The sequence below is a fragment of the Amblyomma americanum genome, chromosome 2, assembly GCF_052857255.1.
Source record: "Amblyomma americanum isolate KBUSLIRL-KWMA chromosome 2, ASM5285725v1, whole genome shotgun sequence".
NCBI classification, from domain to species: Eukaryota; Metazoa; Arthropoda; class Arachnida; order Ixodida; family Ixodidae; genus Amblyomma; species Amblyomma americanum.
In genome coordinates, this window is record NC_135498.1 from 36,734,927 (window position 1) to 36,740,926 (window position 6,000).

General features: G+C 41.0%; 1 long non-coding RNA gene across 1 annotated transcript in view; it reads right to left on the reverse strand.

Moving 5' to 3' along the window:
- Positions 1–5,786, reverse strand: part of LOC144118477 (uncharacterized) — a 55,169-nt gene extending 49,383 nt beyond the window's left edge. Inside the window, exon 1 of the long non-coding RNA XR_013312032.1 lies at positions 5,655–5,786. This is a non-coding gene — a long non-coding RNA (uncharacterized LOC144118477). The remainder of the gene's footprint in view (positions 1–5,654) is intronic.
- Positions 5,787–6,000: the final 214 nt, after the last annotated feature.

The following is a 6,000-nucleotide window of genomic DNA, read 5'->3' on the forward strand; positions in this document are numbered from 1 at the left end:
CCTCATAGCCTAAGTTGCTTTAGGACATTAAGCCCTATTAACAATGAACCATAAAGCTAAAAGCCAAACGCATAGCGCATGATGCATGTGGAGAAAACAAAATTCAAGCATTATTGTTAGCAGTCCTCCAACTAATCAATGTAATATCCTATCGAAGAATAAACGTCAGCATATCCTATCTAAATTGAAGGAACTCCATCAAGTAGCGTCATGCACGGAAGGAGTTCACCGATATCCACCGTTCAGGATACGTGATTACGGGCATAGAGTTGGAAATTTCGAGGCCGACATCTCAGAACACCGGCATGCTACGAGAATTCCACGAAATAAAATAGTGTGGTAATGCGACCGCTTGCCAATGTCCAGTATAAACATGTACATGCGTACCATTTATGTCAAAAGTAACAAGGCAAGTGGGTTTTCTTCTCAGCTGCATAGTGACGTTTTTACGGCACCTCTGAAGACCAGAAGTCGCGAAGAGTGAGGACAAGGATTCTTGTTACCTTACACAGATTTAAAGCTTAATGGGTGCCATAAGCGCTGAGTCACGCGGCTGAGAAACACACCCCGTTGCTTGGTGACATTTTCTAAAATCAGTATATACGTTCACTGCGGTGATACAAAAATGTCGTTGTCTGATTTTAGGAAGGAGACTGAGCTTCCCAATTATATTGTTGCTTTGCGTCGGCTTGGCCGTATAACTATATATGGACCAATTTTTGTGTACCACTCTGGTTTCTTTTTATTAAACCTTCAAGTCAGCATTTTGAGCACTTGGTAAAATACTGAATATTGTGGTGCGAGCTCAGTGCGAAGCATTATTGTAACGTAGAAAGCGCAGCTCGCTCGTGTTGAATTCGCTTTATTATTCTGAAGAACAGCGCTAAGCAAACTCTTCAGGGGATAGCCTCAGGCATTTGTTCTGTTGTGGAGCATGGCCCACTCGCGCATGGTGATTTTGGTCCGGCTGGTTTTTCACCGCGCTCCATAACCGCGGGAACCGCTTCCGGAGGAACTTCAGACTGCGGCGGCTGAAGTTTTCAAACAGAATATGATTGTTAGGATACAAAATACAGCACACGTGCTTAATAATTACAAATAACTAAGAGAAAACACGCACTATTTCGATTTTATTTGCGAGTCAAGGAAAGCTGCGAATACGTGGCTTTAAACTGCCGATTCACTTTGCAGGAGCATTTTTTCAACGATTGCTAGAAAAAAAAATTGACCATTTGTCTCAAAAATCAAGAGTATTAAGTTTTTTTTTTAACGTGCTGTAGTACGTACATTTTTCTAAAAGCTCTTGTTTCTGACGTAGTAAAGAGGATTAAGTATGCATTATGTGCATATTTATTGAGTCAACTACAGAGCGTAGATAGCTCACTGGCTTTTCTGCAAGTGCGCTTAGTGGTTGTGGATTATATCCAAATAAGTGCTAGGTGTGAAATGGTAAGTCCTGCCTTATGAGGTAATTTCCCGAAGAATGCATTCTTGTAGTGACAATTCATACTGAGCGGAGTAATTAAAACATCTCCATGTTTTTTTTTTTTTGCAATTTAGGCATGCAAGACATCAATGTGGAAGCCAGAACTTCAGCATCCATGACTAGCAGAGATTTAGCAGAGATTTAGCAGAAGTTTAGTGCTTGTTAAACATAGTGATACGAGCGAAAGCTCTGCTAAGCATGGTTACGCATGGTTTGACGCCGTAGTTGGTTTCGAGCGCCCCTCATCCATGACGAGACTGAGCGACCGAGCGCATCCCTCCATCGAATTTCGACTGCCGCGGCTGTAATCAAACCCGTGCCTTTCGGAACGTATGTGTATTCGTTTGTTTGTTTGTTTTGCGCGCATCAACATTCTTTTGAAAAGCCTTAAAATATACAGAACTGTCGTCATAAGGAACACTTCTTACTAAGATCAGCCAAAAGAAGTGAAATAGACAACCTGATAATAATGTAGAGTAATTACGGGAAGGTATGGGCACCTGATAATGATTGCATAATTAATCAGCAGCGAGAGTTAACAAATTCTGAGGGCACTTAAGTCTGCTCGTTTCGAGGAATTCGAAAGCATAGAACTTTATAGAACGCTGGTTTTTTCCATGACGCCGGTACGCGTTCTGTTCATTTTGTTATCGTTTATTCCTTATTTTTATTTTTATTTCTTATTTTTATTTTCATTTAATTGTATCGTTTTTGTATTTTGTTCTATTTATTTAAGTTGTGATGACGTCTATTGATTGACAGGTTAGGCGGACACTTTCTGCGAACGGACATTTCTTGCGGATACTCATTAGGCAAGTAAGGCTTTCGCCTTAATATTTTTTTACCCTACCTATGCACATTAATTACAGAAATTTGAAAATTTGAATGTTTTCCTTCATCGGGATCACAATTCTTGACTGAAGAGGATGGGCCAGTTATTACCTTGATCATCAAACAAACTGCTTCGTTGATTCGAATGATGTGATGTATAGAATGATGTGCAACTGAGAATTTTTTAAAAAAAGTGCACGCACAAAAAGCGTGGGTAATATTGGTATACTTACGGGAAGAGTTGTTTCACCGGAGCTCGTCTCGTCATCACGTGCCTGTTCTACAGGTGCGGCATGAACTAAAAAAATAGAGTCGGAAGATTTGCATAGCATTGGGCAGCCACTTTATGAACTCGAAGTGCACTCGGCTAATTCGCCAGTAATGTTTTTAGTACTCTTAAACGCTAAACTAAACGTAGCGAGCCTGAAGAATGTTGCTACATGTTTTATTCTGGCGACTGAGACGTTAGCCATCGTTTGAATAATGTTACAGCGGTAACAGCATTAAGAACGACGAAATGAACAGGTTCTGTATTAAGTGGACGTTCATGACAGTATAACATGGTGTGCTCACACCGTTTCTTAGCTTAGTTATTTTTCAATTACTCGCAAGTCTACTTAAAGTTAAATGCAAGGCATTAAAAATGAAAGCTTTATATCGTATGAATCAGCAACAGCTTGTTTGAACGTAGCGGAGAAATCTGAGTGATAATAAGAAATGAAACAATGACGATGTGTTAAATGTGCATCTTGCTTGCTTGTCAATGCGGCATTCCTTCACATATCTCTTATCCAGGTTTTTTTTTTTTTGCTCTGCTAGGTATTCGAGCAGTAAAAGAAAAAGGTCAAGATTTTATGTATCTTATTCTGGGACCGTCTTTTTCTTGGAATTTGCCGATTATTATGGCAGAGCATTCCTAAAATTTGCCTATTTGACGCCACAAATGGGTCATCTGGTGGTCCTGAATCTTGCTAAGGTCGAGTGTCAGTCCGGTGCAGTACAAGCACTAAATAAAGCAGTGGAGCATTGAAAAGAAATGAAGAAACTGGCAAAATGAGCTCCGGCGACAACAGCACCAGAAAAGGACAACATATGCGCACTTTCTTGTGAGCATGTGTTGTCGTTGGGCCACCATTCATTTCATCGTGTACCAACTCGCCCCGCAGGCCACTATTCTGAAGCAACTTACTCTGCGCACAACTCTGCCCCCAACCCCCTTTCTCCCCTTTTTACAGTCTGCGCATTGATAAAAAAAGAATAATCTGCCTTTCAGGAACAACGCCGCATTTGAGCGCCCACAACGGCTGCAGATGTGGTTCAGCACAAACAGTATTAGTCGATTACAACTCAAGAACTCGAAGGAGGCCTTTCAGGGAATAGCGTTGACCGATTTTCATGACTCCGCGGTTGAACAGATTAAGCCGTGGTCAATCCCCTTTAATCTGCCTCTTCCTGTTATGACGCGCTAGCAGCTCCGAGAGGATTAACCGCGATGTCAGGAGAAATGGTCGGCGCCATTGGCTGCAGGGCCTCTTTTGCTCTTTTGAGGGGCATCTTCCCCTTCTCACTTCAGTTGCCTAGGACTACGGCAAAAGCCACAGCAGTGACTTGGCTTAATGAGGAACTGGCTAGAGCGTTCTTCCCCGGACGAGCGCTGGCTTAAAGCGGGTGGTATAATGCTCGGGGGTTCTCGTCTTATTGTCGGAACCTTGCAGGGCGTTTCACCTAAGAGTTCGCACAGTTTTTAAATATAGGCGTTCTGATTTAGAAGAGCGCTTTTTCGGCATAACATCGTCAACGATGTGGTACATAATAATACAGTTAAGCTTTACTGACCAGCAGGCTGGTTAACTAATATTGAATAGTTAACTTTATCTATTACTGTTCGGCGCCCGATTTATTGAGGCGTGTAGCCCACTGTGATTATTATCCATATTTGTTTTTACGATTCAGAAAACTCGGTTACCCTCGGCACTGCGGCTCAACAAATTTTGGCTACATCGTGCTAAAATACATGAGCTTTCGAGAAGCTTGCAGGCAAAGCAACCTCTCAGGTGCACGTAACTCGTCGAATTAATAGCCAAAATTTGTTGGGCCGCAGCGTGGAGGGTAACCGAATTTTCGAAATTCGAAAAACTGATATAGATATTTTTTACGGTGGGCTACACGCCTGTCAATAACTAAGGGCCCTAACGCTAATAGTTTAAAGGTTACCTATTCAGTATTAGTTAACAAGCCGTTTAGTTACCACAGCTAAACTGTATTCTGATGTTCTCCACCACTGACAAGGCTATGCCAAAAAAGCGCTCTTCTAGCTCAGAAAGTCTATTTTTAAAATCGCATAAAGTCTTAGGTGAAACACCTTGTATAAGTGCATCGTCAGTTCCTGTCACCTGCCCTTTTCTCGCTCAATAATCGTCAGAATAATTAACACCCAACAAACGTTGTCAAAAAACCTCAAAAACAGTAATAACTAACGTTCTCTCGCCCACTCCGGTCACCAAAAATCTGCTTTACGTTAATGCTTTACTGAAAAAGACTACAGAAGACTACTCACATGAAATTGCTATATTTTACTTTGAAAGTTGTAATAATTGTCATTATATTTATTGGCAATACCGATACCCTTACACTAATGCCAATTAATCCCAGTAGGTCACGTTTATGTTATATTTTACACACATTGCTCTTACTCGATCTTTCTTGGATTTTCTGCCGAGTGCAACACTTTTGTTAAGAAGACATCAATTGTGTACCTGAATCTTATAGTTCATAAAAAAGGAGGGCTTCGCAGTTGCAGTCAACGTCTTCTTTACTTCTTCAAGAGTTGTTATTTTATTATTTCACATGAGAATGCATACATTTGTCTCTGTGTTGTTAGCATTACAGCAAACATTCACGCAGACGTTCTCTTCTGGCACTATTGTTGAATACTTCCGAACCAGTGCGACTAATAAACCACATTAATATAAAAAAGTATCTCAGATTTGCGTCAAAGAAATAATGGCACAAAGATTATGTAGTTGGTTGTTCAGGAGCAGCTAAAAATTCTACACTGTGTCTTATTTCCATTTATGTTGTTATACAAATACAGAAGGCAGGGCTTTAAGAATTTTTCGCAAAAATTCACAAATCACTTTATCAACGAGGTGGACGATACAGTCCGAAAATAAATGTTCTCTCTACAACGCTCAATTTTCACAAAATATCTTTTTACCATCTTGTGAGGTAAGCGTGGTCTACGCTGGCGCAATTTGTTCGAACCGCAACACTGTGCTTTGTAAGATATAGGGAAGAATAAAATTATCATCCGTATGCACAAAATAAAACGTCTCACCTGCAATTAAAAATGCAAAAGATGCAGATATAAACATTGTTCCCAACATGTCGCAGAGATGCTTGGAGCAAAATCCTCGCTTTTGCAACTTCAGCAAAGCAGCGGCCGCTCGTGTACTTGTGCTGCGGTGGTGACACTGATGCATAAATAGCCCCGTGCTCAAAACACGTACGTAGACCTGGTGTACGTGCATGGATGTGACTGGCTGGCCGATAAGTCATGCATTCTTTTACTTTTCTTGCCCGATACTGACGACCCATCCGGATGTAGAAAGAGCGTCTGAATGTTATAGCGGGATATTTTCCGTCTGCTGGAACCAGAAATGTCAAGTCCACTTCAAGAAATG